This window comes from Punica granatum, chromosome 6 (genome assembly GCF_007655135.1).
Source record: "Punica granatum isolate Tunisia-2019 chromosome 6, ASM765513v2, whole genome shotgun sequence".
NCBI lineage: Eukaryota > Viridiplantae > Streptophyta > Magnoliopsida > Myrtales > Lythraceae > Punica > Punica granatum.
The window spans coordinates 5,347,451-5,363,486 of NC_045132.1; the positions used below are offsets into that span (position 1 = coordinate 5,347,451).

Sequence of the window (16,036 nt, forward strand, 5' to 3'; positions counted from 1 at the left end):
GAGGAATCCCGTGAGTGCACCCATATGCATTCAAGGAAAATATGTGCTATTAATCTTTTATTAAGACACGTGTCAACTCCTAGTTGAAGAGACATGAGACAAGGACAGTGGATTTGTGTCCACTAATCAATTCCTTACCTTGCTAATATCTTTCCGTCGTATACCACAATATATTTTGATTAATGGTCAATAATTGTCATGTCGGATTCATCCTGCCCCTTTTATTCCCATTTCTTGTCTCTTACTGGAGGCAATGCCACGCTATGAGCGAATATTATGAAATATTCCGTTGATATTTGAGGTTTTTGTATTCAATGACAATATGAAGTTGCATAGAAAGGTATAATTGATTACATAATGACCAAGAGTAGTGCGTTGAGTCATATATGATTTATTTGAAAAATTCCTAAACTTATATATTTAAATTATTAAGAATTCAAAATAATGATTATGGATGAGAGAGGACTACGGAAGGAGAGAACGTGGAGGGAGAGGATGGTGAGGTGATGAAATATGGGAGGAGAAAGATAATGTGCACAGAGGAAAGAGAATCTTTTTGGAAAGGTTTAAGGTGTTGTCATTTTAAAAGTTTGTTGCACAGTAATTGCAAGTAAAGTACATAAAGTTATCTTACCGAGAAAAGAGTAGTGAAGTTATAGAAAAATAGCTCAATTCTAAGTAAATTACGTGACTTTCAAGTAAATTACTTATATCTTGAGAAATACTTAAGATAAATTATTTAGATTCTTAGTCAATTACTTATATTTGAAGCAAATTATATGGATTTCGAAAAGTTGTACTTACATTCTTAGTAAGTTGCATAAATTTCAAAGAAACTTTACTTAAACTTTTAGTAAAATACTTGGTTGTGAGTTGTATTCACTCAATTAATTTCAAACAAGATGTGTACTCAACGTGTCCGAGCATTCCCAATAAATGTAGTGCCCCATGCCATCACTTTTAACAATTGCACCATAGAATTTGCCAAATTTCTCATTTTTTTTTATAAACTAATACTCGTCTCATTCGTTGCACGGACATTTTTGTTTATACTTATTAAATTCAACGTGTAAATTTACATTGAATCAATCTGAAGCAAAACCTAAAAAATTGATTGTAGAAAAATGGAATACCAATAAAATATCTCAATCAAAAATTTGTCATTTCGCAAATTTTCTCATCTAGAAATATTATGAGTAATTATATATTTAAGCAATTTGTTTTTTACCTATATTTGATAACTCCCCCCTCCCATCACTAGTGGGCTATCCCGAGCTTCTTCCAGTCCAGCCCAATATTGGATAATACCAATTTTGGGTGTTAGAAAATATTATATTTCTTTAAACTAATATCACCTTTAAATTTGTGTATCAGGTTAAAAAGACCAAGGCAATACCAAAACCTAAATGGATTGAATCATTTTAACGAATTAACAACTTAGCTTTCATGTTTGGCTTCCCAAAATAGGTTAGTGAAGATTCTCTAACCCCTTAGCTTTCTTATGGGCACTCAAAACGATACCGATGGTGCTCGGGGTGGGGTTGAAGTTCTATTATCTTATCCCCATCTAGTCGACATATCACCCATCATTATTTTATATACATGGAAAATTATCCTCATTTAACTTTATGTAAGGATTAACAATTGTCATTACATCAATAATGTGTTACAATATTAAGCCAAGCGAGTATATTAGTAGCATGATAGAATTGCTAATAATTATTGAGATTTGATTATTGTAACCACAAGAAAGGCTAGCGAAACATTCCCTCCCTACCTTTTTTATCATGACAGTTTATAAACATGATAATATTCGAATAGATTTTACTTCTTGCTTGGCAATGGTACGCTTTTTCGATATTCAGCAAGGGCCCATATTGGAAATATGTTTCTATAAGATGCGTAGTGTAACATGCAATTCTTCTTGAATGCTCCTGTGATTTCCTGCCAATAGAACCACAAAGCTTTCACAACACTGACAAAAACAAACATGCGGATATAATTACATCTTAAACATCCTAAGGGTCCTTTGGTTTTATTAAGGAAAATATTCAGTGAATGAAACACGTGTTTTTGTTAAGTTCTCAAAATTGAACAATAGTTTCCTAGGAGTCTAAACATTCTCTAATGGAACATACATGCTTTGGTCATATATTGATAGCTTCTTGGGGTATTAATACAAACCTGTTGGGGGAAATCACCGTTGTCAAGTTGGGAGTTGATTAGTAGCTTTGCAGCTTGATGAAGAGGGGTCGGGTCCCCTTCCGCCTGACAATAAAAGAGAAACTTCCATACGTGAGAAATTTTCACAAAAGACGCAATCGATTCTAAGATATGTGAACAAAAAGCCATTAAAAATTACCTGCCCAGAGTGAATCAGACTCATCATAGCCCATGCAGTAAGCACCAAATTCGATTTGTTTCCCTCCAAAGGCACATATTCCTACAACAAAATTCCATTGCGAATTGCTCAACATTTTAGCTCAATTTTTCATCACAAGGTCATTTAAATGAGCCTTAAATATATATATTTTTATCCACAAGCACCTTGGAGTCGCATAAAGTTTACCTTCTTTGGGCAAGAGAGGTAGCTTTCTCCCCATCCGCCATCTTCGAACTGGGTTCGGAGTAGAAACTCCACAGTTTTGCGAATCGCCTCGCAGTTGTTGTAGGTCTTGCCAACAGCTTCTAGTCCTCTCAGAGCAAACCATGTACCATATGTGAAACAAACTCCCCACTCTCCATACCTAATATCAGTTCTTTCATTAACTTGTATTTTGCAATGAGTCAAATGTCTTTTGTGAAATATACATGAGAAGGGGAGAGAGGCCTGAGGATAAGATAAGCATACCAAGAACCGTCAAGCATTTGCATACTCTCGAGATATCTTGAAGCATTTGTTAGGGAAATGTCAATCTCTTTATCCCTATGCTCTGGGTATAACTTCTTGAACAACATTAATGCTTGCATAGCTGCCGAAGTGCACTCCACATACTCGTGCTCAATCACAATATCTTCAAGGAATTCCATTGGATTAAGAAGCTTCAAGTATTAAACCACTTAATTTAGAAGAAAAATAAAAGGGAGAATAAAGAATATATTCAAAATAGGGTTAAATATATGAAAAGTAAATCCTTCAAATAAACGGTTCTCACCTCCAACCATTTCTCAGCTCTTGCAGGTTCCCACGCTGGTAATCCGCCATTTTTACTCTATCAAAAGATTTACAACGTCAAATTTGTCTAAACTTTTGCAATAATGTTCTTCTAAGAATCTCTACATGTAGCACTAAGATGCTTGTTTGATTTACACCTGTAGGGACAAAATGATGTTGACAGCATCATAGAGTTGCTCAGGTTCCATCTTTTCTCCAACAATTTTCCGGGGCATAAGTGAGAAAAGCAAGCAGCACTACATAAGAGAGATGAAAAAAAAATGAGAAGATTGAAATCGGATATCGGATGAAATGAAACCCTTTAGGGCCCATTACCGTCAAACCTTCCGCAGTGCAGTCTGAGACTTGCCACCCGTGATCTTGATCAGAGAAAGTCCATGACCCTTTAGAAATATGGCGATGCATGTTTTTGAAGTCCCCAGAAGGATTATCCTTGACCTTAAACATTCAAAATGATAATAATATTTTATTAGGCCTCTTTAAACAATACAGTATGATGGAAAGGCAAGATTGTTCACCATAAGGGAGGCAGCAACTAAATTACCTGAGATTGTTTGATATAATTAAGTCCTCTTGCTAGCACTGGTCCTATCTCGTCTACAAGATTACTAGCAAGTAATGCTTGGATTGCAAGGCTTGTATCCCACAGTTGGCTTCCAAAACTCTACGAGTAATATGAGAAGGAAAATACCAATTTGATAAGATCAACTTGAATCCAATTTTTCAAAATTCAAGAGTAGTAACCTGCATCTTCATTCCATCTTCAGCAACCCAAATGTAATCTGGGATCCTTGCTAGATGCTTTTAGAAATAATCTCCATTAGGGTCTTCCACCCAACATGCAAGTATGCATAGTACCTGTTTGAAACAATTTATATTATGAATCTCAGTAGAGCTGCTTTCTTGCAAATCTCATAAAGAGATTAATTTTAACCAAACCTAATTCTCATACCTTCTCAACACTTCCAATGGTGATACATCGGCTATTCTCATCTTCATAATGTATATGCTTCATGGTCACTTGCAGCGCCTTCTCTCTCAACTTGTGAAAGGGCCAACGATTTAGGATTAGTTCTGTGAATATGTAAAGGCTATCCCAAAGCAGGTTCTGAATTAAAGGATGGGGATAGTTGAGATCTTCCTGCAATGAGAAGTCCTCTCAAAGGGAACTGTTTCAGTGTTGTGATAGGTAATGGAAGCTCATGATGTAGGAAAATATACCTTGGCACAAAAATGGCGGGCTTTTCGCCAGTTGATGGTGTCATAAGGTTGAGTGTGAAGCTCTTCCCTTAATTCTTGAATGAGAGGTGTAATCGGTCCTACAAATTTCTCCCCGTACAAGTAAGACATGGGCATATAAATTATCCGACAGTAGCACTACATTTTGGCTGCAGGTTTGAGATTCAAGACACAGTGTAAAATATTGAACCCGAGAAAACATATTAGGGAATATAATCATAATTTTGACGAATGAAGGACTGAATAACCAACCTGGATTTATAGGAAGGAACGAAGGAAGCATCCAAAACTCTGGAGGCATTGGATTGCTTCCCGACCATTCGAAGAGTCCAAGTATCTAAACCCCAATCAAATGAAAATAAAAAACAAAGTAATGAATAAATTTAGGTCTCAATAGTCAAAATAGTTTTCAATCTTAGTAATTGATGTATCTCTATATAATCTAATATCTTTAAGGGCAAATAGAGATTACTCAATTTTTAAGCACTTGAATTGTTAAGTGACCAGATTATGTTCGAGTGATTTAGGTGGGACAAGAGGGACATACAGAGAGCCAAGTCTTGCCCCACGAGGGAATGTAGGTGACTCCGCCATGGTCACGAATCCACTTACGTGCCCGAGGACATGCATTATCTTGGCCACCGTTGGGGCCTTCTCCAAGGATGCGCATGCATATGTAGTTCAAGGCCATGCAAAACATATTACTTTGTCCTTCTATGTGCAATCCCCAACCACCATCTTCATTCTACAACCAGAAGAAATCCTCAACTCTAATTTCCAAAAACACAAGTATTTTGACGATAGGCAAATAATTATTATAGTCAAATCTACCAATATTCTTAAATGTATTTATAACACACACACACACACACAGATATATATATATATATATATACAACACATTCATATAAACTGGCTATGTAGTAGAAAGGTTCCTCTACTATTTTTTAGATATGGTACCTGATGGTAATAAATGTATCAAAGGATTTCTTTGCGATGCTCTGCAGAGAAGACCATGTTGAGGTGCCCTGTTATAGAGAGGCACATTACCAGCACATTATCAATTGGCGGTGGATAATCAGCAAGGCGTGCAAGTTTACTCGCTAAGTGATCAAGGTTGGTGAAGGAACTGACCAATGGTGGGAGGAAGAACAAAGGGCCAGCATTCTCAGCTGGCCAGTGCCCGTCGCTTCCCTGCAAGGCAGAGAAATAGTGGACTGCTCTCCTTAGGGAAGTTGTTGCTGTCTCATAAGTTATCTCCTGTCCTTCCTCTATCTTTACAGGCAGGATCATCTGCTCAAACTTTTTATCTCGCAAAAACTTCAAAGAACAGTGCAACGAGTTTAAAATTTTTATAGTTTAGGTGAACAAAACGTCCAATTTCATTTTGTGTGTTGTATGCTTGTTGTGGACTAGACGATGGCCCACTTGGGGCTTTATTTACAAAGTTCTTTTTCGAATGGATTTCAACAAAGTCGCACATTATAATGGAATCTCACTAGGTAGCACGTTAATTTTGAAGTTATTCCTTGTCAACTCTCTATAGAAAATCTGATCCAGACATAATTTTTCTATTAGATATTGATGCAGAATACGCCATGATAGATTTGAAATCAGATGTAAACCATTAGCATTTTTAAGTAATTTTTAGTGATTTATTTATATATTTCTTTTTTCAAAAGAGTTTTCTTATATATTCTGTCGTTCGAGTATTACGTACTTTAACCTTATCAAAGAAGGTTTCACGTGCAACGCATGTACAAATTCACTAGTATATATAAATGTGTATAGCAATTGAAAAATATTTGCACGAGTAAATGTAATACACCAGGACATGTGGTATATCTAGAATTTGTTATTAAACTTAAAATACTCAGTTGCACTATCGCCTAGAAATAAAAACATAAAATACTGTATGACACTATTGCCACGTAATGAAAGTCGTTCTATTTTTTATTTGTTGACTTCCTGTTCCGGTCTGATTATCACATTTTTCTTTTTCTTTTTTTAAGCTTCCGTTTTCTCTATTTTGTTTTATATTATTAATATTTTCCCCAAAATTTCCTTACTTCTTACTGATCAGAAGAAAATACTCCCGTTGTATGGATGTAGAGGAGGATTATTAATGCTCACCCAACTCGAGGGGAACAGGGAATTTGCGGTGTGCGTGTGTAATTGCTTGGGATCGACTTACCCAACTCATTGGGGGCGCTAAAGATTGATCTTGTGTGCATGGACCTCACTTGCAATGGACTCAAACAACCCCGTAAAGGACATTGAAAATTGACTGTCTGCACGCGATTGCTTAGAATCGACTCACGTCAACTTGTAGGGAGCATTTTATTCTCAAGCGAAATAATAAATATTGACTAATGCGTCTGCTGCTTAGAATCGACTCACACCAACCCCGTATTTATGTAATTTTATCAAATATCGAAGGATAATTTTTGGAATTTAAATGTGGAGAAATAATAAAAGGAGTTTCCAACTTTTATATGTTGTATATAGATAATATGCCGTGAGTTCTTACCTAGTCAAGTAATATTGGACGTACGCCCGAAGAACTGCGAAAGTTAATTTAAAATTTGGATCTTTAGTGGGGGGAAAAAAATGGACTGGTGTTTTTGTTTTTACAGTTAAAGGAGAAAAACGAAATGGATTTTACGAAACGAGTGTCCAAAGAAGAATTGAATGGTACGTTTGAATTCAGAGTTAAAGTAACTTTAATTTTTTATTTTGATTTTGATTTTGATTGTGAAAAAGGACAAATGAGATGTGATTATAAATTTGACTTGGGAAACGTGTGTGTTTTTGTTGTGTAGTGTGTTGAGATTAACTTTAACTTTAACTTTAACTCAACACACTACACAACAAAAACACACATTTTCCAAGTAAAAAATTTTAACTTTAACTTTAACTTTAACTCAACACACTACACAATAAAAACACACGTTTCCCAAGTCAAATTTATAATCACATCTCATTTGTCATTTTCCACAATAAAAAACAAAATCAAAATCAAAGTTACTTTAACTCTGAAACCAACCACACCATTATAATCCGATAACCACCGGAACAAAATGTTGCTCGATGGCCAATTACTAAGCTTCCGGTGGATGGGATAGAAAGTTACTGAAAAATGAGGGAGAGAATGCGTCGATGTGAACAGATAATCAATCGCATGAAAAAGATGTAGCTAGTAGCATGTACCTGGTACCGCCAGAGGAGGTCGGCGCTGGGCCTAACCTTGAAGCGATTGTTGTAGAAATTGAGGCGAGCGGCTTCAACCTCGGCCTTCTGTTCAGGAGGACCCGTCTCCGGGTCGAACTCCCATATCTGCCTGCCAACGTAGTTGTTGGTGCTGTACAAGTACGGGCTGTTGCCTCCTTCAGCTATCTTCAGCCTCCACATGTTCTTTTTTTAATGAGTTCGCCACCGAGAATACGGTAAAAGTTATAGACAGTACATTACTCTCTTGTCAATATCTCCACATTTGTGTATACATATCCACTGACTTGCTATAATCATAACCTCACCATGACGATAATTGTCAAACTTTTATTCGATGATAGAGAGTTCACAATGGACTGACTTGCTAATTAATCAAGGACCGTCTGTGTAAATATACACATAATAGGATGAATTAGGAAGCATTACCTTATTATCAGGGAAGAGATATCGGTCACTCGGAGGTAATATTATAACGAAGAGAAGCTGAAAGAGGGAGAGTGAGGGAGCAAGAAAGAAAGGAAGGGAGAATATATTATGGGTTTAAGCCTAATGGGATGGGCTCTTCTGCTTCGTCTTGAAGAAGTCACAGACCTCATGCTCCTATTTATACTTTAAGCCTCCCTTTGAATCGAGGGAAATGGGGTAAAAGAACAGGGACGGGAAGTTGATAAAGGAAATTTTTTAAAATTCTATAATACTTTTTAAAATTTTATGATTACAGTGTATGCTCATGGGTTTAGTACAATGAAATAGAAATTTAATATCTAATAAAGGGGCACGGATAGTCCTACTGGGTATCGAACTCGGAATATCTTGATTACCATACGAGTGCGTGAGTCACTGCATTATACTCTCATTGATTATTCTATAATAGATATTTGGGAGTTCTACTCATTGTGGATAGACTAATAGACAAGGTGACGTAGCGTACACGCGAGTAACCTATCACAGACCCGTTGATTCGCGCACGAATACCGGAACTACGATCTTCTACTACCTGTTGATTCTACGAATACCAAGAAATAGGCATCAAACTCGAATCAACTCCGAGATTGGACAAAGAGCACGAAAGTTCTGAACTTTATTGATAAATCCGAATTAACTCCTCCAGCCCTAGGGCTTACACAAAGTTTAAATAGGGTTTTAAAAAAAATTAAATTGCATAAAAAGAAATAAACTTTCCTAAAATTGTAAAAAGCACCCTAATTAACATAAAATTGCCTGTTTGAGACCCTAAAAGATGGAACTCGCCTAAAATATTGAAATTTCTTGGCCAAAGGCCGTGAGTTTTGCTCCTGAGGCCGTTTCCTTTGAAATATAGTCGTCAGAACCTATTTTTCTCCAGGTACTGACTTGCCAGGTCTTCTGCCGCATCACAAGGATTGTAAACCACTTATTGAGAAGATTACTTGTAGAATTGACAGCTGGATAGTAAAGAAGTTATCTTATGCAGGGTGGCTTCAGCTTGTTAAATTTGTAATTCATTCCCTAGTGAGTTTCTGGTGTTGTACTTTTGTTTTACCTAAGAAAGTTTTGAAAAAAGTGGAGCAAAAGTGTAAAGGGTTTCCATTGGAAAGGCAAAAATGGGGATGCAAGGTGCAAATGTGGGTTCGGATAAGGTCGGCCTGCCAAACGATGAAGGTGGTTTGGGTGTTAAGGGCCCGTTTGGTTTTTGTGATTTTAGAATCATGATTTTGATTTTAACTCTACCCACTACACAACAAAAACACACGTTTCCCAAGTCAAATTTATAATACCATCTCATTTGTCTTTTTCCACAATCAAAATTAAAATCAAAATCAAATTTAGTTTAACTCTGAAACCAAACGCCCCTAAAGACTTTTACCCTGAAATCTATCCTGTAATATGAAGTTGATATGGTTTCTTTTTCAAAACGCGAGTTGTCTTTTGATTGAGCTGTCGGCATTGACTACATAGCCAAAACCGATTATATTTTGATGCATAAGAAAATATCTTATACGCTGCTATACGTGCCGTGTGGTGATTTCAGGACAGAAGAAAAACGTCATAATCAGATCATTTCACTTACATGTGGTGATTTTGACACAAATAATTGAGATTTTCACTGCTGATATTTGGAAATTATGAGGATGACACGAAAAGCATCTCCGCCCCAATCAACAAATGAAATATCATACGGAAAGCAGCATCACTATGGGAAAAAGATCTTTAGGCAACTCATTTTCTGCCCACGGTTTAAAATGTCCTGAAAAGTAGTGCCATGACGATTTTTGGTGAAGTTTTTAGTAACGTGGTCTTAGGGCTAATCTGTACCGATATCTATCAAAAAGAATTTACAAGGTTGCATTTGGTTTTTCGAGTTGGATCATGATCCAACTTAACTTGAATTTGTATAATGATTGCAAGTGCTTGCAAATATATGGATGAATAAGAACATATATATATATATATATGTATGTAAACATAGGTATGAAAGTAAATAAAAAATTTATTATTAAAAAATTAATTATAAAAATGGTTAGGAAATAATTTGAGTGAAAATTTATTATTAAATGGAGAAAATGACAAAATAATAATGATTGCGATATTGAATTTGAGGAAGAATAGAGTTGAGTTGGATAGAGTTGGGTTGGATATAGTAAAGTTTTTTATTTCAAAACCAAACAAAGACTAATGCTGTTTTTGGTATCAAAGTAAGATTTTAAAATCAGATTTTTATTTTGAAAAAGAATAATATAAATGGGGCCCATCCTTTGACTTTGTATGAGTTATTTTATTTTGTTGTTGAAAAAGAGTGGTATAAATGAGGCCTACTCTTTAACTTTATATGAGTTATTTTGTTTTGTTATGGGTAGAATTGGATTAAAGTTGTGATTTTAAAATTATATTTGTAAACCAAATAAGCCATAAAATATGATATTTTTTATTAGAAAATACCTTGGCCCATGTCTTAAATCGCTAACTTAGGCTAACCTATGATGACGCTTATATAAGTGTTAGCCAATGGGTATTTTGGCCGACGCTTAACATAGAATTGGCCAAAGTACCCCTTTACCACTTATTAGCGGTGGCAAATGTACCCTTTAGCCAACGCTTCTTTTAAATAACTTGTGTTTGACACTACGCTACACTATCTTTAATTTTTTTTTTTGAATTCTTATTTTACCTCTTATAACAAGTGGTTTCGATTAACATCGCACTAACATCTCTCTAGTTAACACATGGCGGGTTAATTTGTTAGGTGTGCTGGGGCGCTGTCCGAAGGGAGGTTTTAACGAAACACTAGCCGACCTCATCAAGATTGACGCATATAAGTTCAGCGAACTTTGCACTTGTGCAGTTGGTTTGAAATGACGAAGTTAATATTTACGACAAATTCAGCAAACATGGGACATGTATATTTGCTTTGCAAGTGGTGGACTTATGGCAACATTCATGGCCATTATTTTTCCAAATTTCATAATGTATAAGTGCATTTGTAGGGAGAGAGAGGAATTCCATGAGTGCGTCCATATGTATTCAAGGAAAATATGAGCACTGATCTTTTATTAAGACACGTGTTAGCTCCTTGTTAAAGAGACAGGAGACGGGGACAAAGGATTTGTGCCCACAGATCAATTCCTTACCTTGCTAATATTTTACCGTTTTATCCCACCATATATTTTGAGTAATGTTCAATAATTTTCATCGTTGGATTTGTCCTGCCCCTTTTATTCCCATTTCTTGTCTCTTACTAGAGGCGATGCCACACTATGAGCGAATAATATGAAATATCCCGTTGATGTTTGAGGTTTTTGTATTCAATGAAAGTATGAAGTTGCACATTAAGGTATAATCGATTACATAACAACCAAGAGTAGTGTGATGAGTCATATATGATTTATTTGAAAAATTCCTAAAATTACATATTGAAATTATTGAGAATTCAAAATAATGATTATGGATGAGAGATGACTGCTGAAGGGAGAAAATATTAGGTGGTCCTACCTCACCAACACATCGATCTAGCTAGTGAGGAAATACCAATAGAAATTTGCCAAATTATTCAAGTGAGCCTCATGAGTGTCTAGCACTTAACTGTATTAAGTTTAACATTTATCCTATTAGAAGGAAAAAATATCCTTCCTTTTTCCTTCATCTTCTAGTCTCCTTTCTTGGACTTTCTTTTCTTGCTCTTCTCAAGACTATGCTTTATTCTTTTATTAGGTACTCCCTTTGGTCTCATTTGCATTGGATCAAGCACTCACAATTCATTTTCATGCCCAGAAACAGTAGTTTTAGCATCTCCATCCGCTAATATATTATGTTTTGTTTACCCCTTTGTTGATTTTAAACTTTTCAATTCTTTCTCAAGTTCATTCAAGCTTTGTTGCGCTAATTTTTTAGTATCATCATCATCCACACTCAAACTCATAACAACAAAAGCATGTCGCATTAATCTATTAAGACGCATGGTCTTTGATGGCTTGGATACATTTTTGGAGCAAGAGCCATCAATATCAATAGAAATTATTTCCTTTGCAAATTTGGTCCATCTTTTTAGAATATACTGGGAAGGAATACGCGGACACTTCTTTGCAAAGTTCAAGATGTGTAAAGCATGTCTACATAACCATCCTAAAGATTCGAATAGTTTGCAATTGCTGGTAAGAGTGTAATAAATTGAATTGAAATACACAACATGCTACGTTTTGCTTTCATTTGCTAAAGTATATGAGTGCATTGGACCGCCTGTTTCCGAACTCACAATGAATATAGACATGCTTTGTAAAAATTCATCTTGAAACTTCTTAAAAATTATATGAGTATACTCATCATACGCATGCTTCAATAAACCATTATCCCTTACTACAAGCTTTTATTTTCCTCTGGCACATTCAAAATCATCAGAAACTTCAACATCTCGCATATTTTCTAGTTGCTTTTCATAATGATTGACAAACTCAGTTAAGGTCATCACTTTACTAGGTATAGATTGAAAAACATTGTTTTGCTTTCACTTCTTTGAGTGGATCTTATGCCTGTTGAAAAAGTATCATTACTGAAAACATGAAACCATTTATGATGCAATTCATATAGATGATTCAACCATTTATTATTTGCAAGGTCTCATTGCTTAACAATTTCACTCCAAGTGCTTTCAAACTCACATATAGATTCACAACCATGCAATAGTTTTGAATAAAATATTTGCTTAAATTTGGGTTTAGATAAAAGTTGGGGAATGTGTTGTGTAGCGTTCTTAGAAATATGCCACGTACATAGATGATGCTTTGTTTTAGGAAATACTATTTCAATCGCTTTGGCCATAGCATGATCTTGATTAGTAAATATGGTTTTACGAGCTTTCCCCATTGCATGTAGAAAAGTTTGAAATACTTAAACTAAGGAAGTAATTGTTTCATCTAAAAGAAATGTACAACAAAAAAGAACGTTTTTCAAGTGATGATTGACACCTATAAATGGAGCACATATCATGTTGTATTTATTAGAATCAAAGAGCACGACATCTCCAAAACATTGATAATCAATTTTGGGGTATTTACCTAAAATGGCCCATGGTTTGCCCGTTTTGTCAAATCTATCCTATGCTTTTTTTTGTCAAATCTATCCCATAGTTTACTTTTTATATCAAATCTATCCCGGCGTTATCTTTTCCATCGACATCTAACGGCCGTGCTGACGTGGTGCCTATGTGGCAAGTGTCGCCCACTATCTCTCCATGTGCCACGTCAGCACGGCCGTTAGATGTTGACGGAAAAGATAACGCCGGGATAGATTTGATGCAAAAAGTAAACCATGGGATAGATTTGACCAAAAAAAGCATAGGATAGATTTGACAAAACGGACAAACTATGGGTCATTTTAGGTAAAAACCCCATCAATTTTTGATAATCCATCACACCAAAAAAGATTAGCCATTCTAGACTCATCATCCACTTGTAAGGAATAATAAACATTATTTCCTTGATTATGTAAGCTAATGAAATGATCCATGACATTTTGACAATCTTTCGCACTAAATGCATCTCTTCTTTTTTATTGTAAGAAATTATGACAGTCAAGGTTTTCAGAATCGCGATTCTAGGTAGAATTGGTTGAGGGTCGTAGAATCGTGAATCGTAAGATTCTACCTATAATTAAAAAAATTAAAAAAAATAGCATATATATATATATATATATATGTAGCATACTTTCCTGAGCAAAAAAAATCAATCATTGTTCATTCAATTAGTTCGGGCTTATCGCACATTATGAACACTTGAGTTGCCATTTCCTTTTGGTAATCTATCAGGCCATTTTTCAGATGATAAACGGAAAATAACTAGGACCTGGTGCTTACTATATATTCAATACGAGAAGTTCCACAGTTCATTCCCTTACCATTTCAGCAGTCATAAAAATGAACGAAGTGCCTCTGCAAGCATCAAACGTTAGAACCGTAAAATATAGCAATCCCAAAACAAAAATAAAAAAAATTAAGCAGACTGCAAGGTAAGATATATAGAATTGGGCATGCCTTCCAATGAAGAGTTACAACATTCTGAATGACTTTTGAGTTCTCGTAAGCAAGCGCTGAGGCCATGATAATGAGGTCCATGAGAACCCGATTACCCAATTCTCCTTTCGCAATCTTCCCCAGAGATACTAAATCAGTGCACTCTTCCATTGGGTTCATTCAAATCAGTCCTGGACGCTGGGCGATCAAAGGCAGTGGGCAGACTCTGGACTCTGGACCAAGCAACCGAATCGAGAGATCATCTTGGACGGAAGTCGAGGCATAGTCAGCTTGGATCAGATCCTGGACGCTGGGCGGTCTGAGGTCAAGGCACAGTCAGCTTGGACGGAAGTCGGTTGAAGCTCGGAACACCTTGGGCGGAAGTCGTAACTACGGACTCACGCTCGTCAGAGACTTGGGCGGTTGAAGCTCAAGCCGAGTCAGCTTGGACTGGTCTGGTTGAAGCTTGGAAGTCGGAACAACTTGGGCGGAGCGAAAGTTGAAACTACGGACTCACGAAGCTCGTCGGAGACTCGGTACAACCGAACAAGAAGAAATGGCTGAATCTTCACCTCGGACCGTCGGAGAGTCAGACGAATCGGAGACTGGGTAGTGGGTCAGGGCATAGAATTGTCAGGGACTCGGGGAGAAAGGGTACTGCCGGAGAAGAAAGGGAAAAAGAGGGGGAAAAAAAAAAGAATCAGTCGGGCTCAGGGCCAATGGGCTGGGCTTCGACCCGACTCTGGCCTGCCCTTCACCCGAGGGCCGGAATGAGGCCTGGGCTTCGCCCGAGTCTGGGCTGAATCCGAAATCGCAGAATCGGCCCGATTCCGCGATTCACTTCCGATTTTGGATTTTCCGAGTCACCCCTCTTAATCGAAATCGTAGGACCCCCTTGGAATCGTAGAATCGTAAGATTTTACGATTCGAATCATGATTCTGAAAACCATGATGACAGTCTTTTAAGGTGAAATTAATGTTCTTAGACCCTCCAGACTCATTCTTAAAGTTGGAATATGCCTTTGTAGCTCTAATGCCTGCTTGTGCCATAGAACTAAGAACACTTTGGCTTGTTTCAGTTATCTTCCTACACGATCTAATTAGATGTTTTTGACTATCATCAATAAATGGGTGATTATTTATACGAAAATTCTTAATCAATTCCCATATTTCATTCTCAATTTTGAATTTAATGTAAGCTCCACATCCACATCTCTTTATAGTCCTTTCATATTTTCGATCTTGTTCAAAAGAATCCTCAGGCCCAAACCCTTGACAGCTACACAAAAAAATGCAAGTTCGCAGTTCACCAGATCAATTGTAGTATTTCTTACCTTTGCTGATGTTGAATCCCTTGTTGAAGGCATACAAATTGTATGCATTGTAAGCCTCTTCCTCGCTATTAAAAATATGACCGACTAGTAATTCCAAGTCCTTAGTCGCTTCTCGTACAATTACGCTTGGAGTTGAGTCTTCTACATTTGCCAAATAAATAAAATCCAAGATATAAATCATATAGATACTTAATGGCCATTAGTAGAGAAAATAATACAAGAAGGATAAGGAGAATCATACCCATCAGTGAAACATGATGATCTTCAAAATTACACTACTTTTCCCTCAAAAATGATAAGAGCTTAAATGCAGAGGAATATGTTCATCCATGAAATGTAAACTGGAAAGTAAATATGAGTGGAGAGAACAATTGCAAGAACTACTTATAGGCAATGCATATCTCTAAATAATTATTACACAAAAAGTATATGCAAATTCAATAGTTTTGGCACAAAAATCTCAAGTAAAAACAATGCATTAATCCCTTCCCAAATGATCTCAATACATTTTGTCAATATAGAAATTCAAGATGGTATGCCATATAAGATAACTTATCAATGAAGAATGAATTATAA

At 36.3% G+C, this 16,036-nt stretch overlaps 1 pseudogene; it reads right to left on the reverse strand.

The window, feature by feature from the left end:
- Positions 1 to 1,701: 1,701 nt before the first annotated feature.
- On the reverse strand, positions 1,702 to 8,208 carry LOC116209999 (annotated as a pseudogene).
- Positions 8,209 to 16,036: the final 7,828 nt, after the last annotated feature.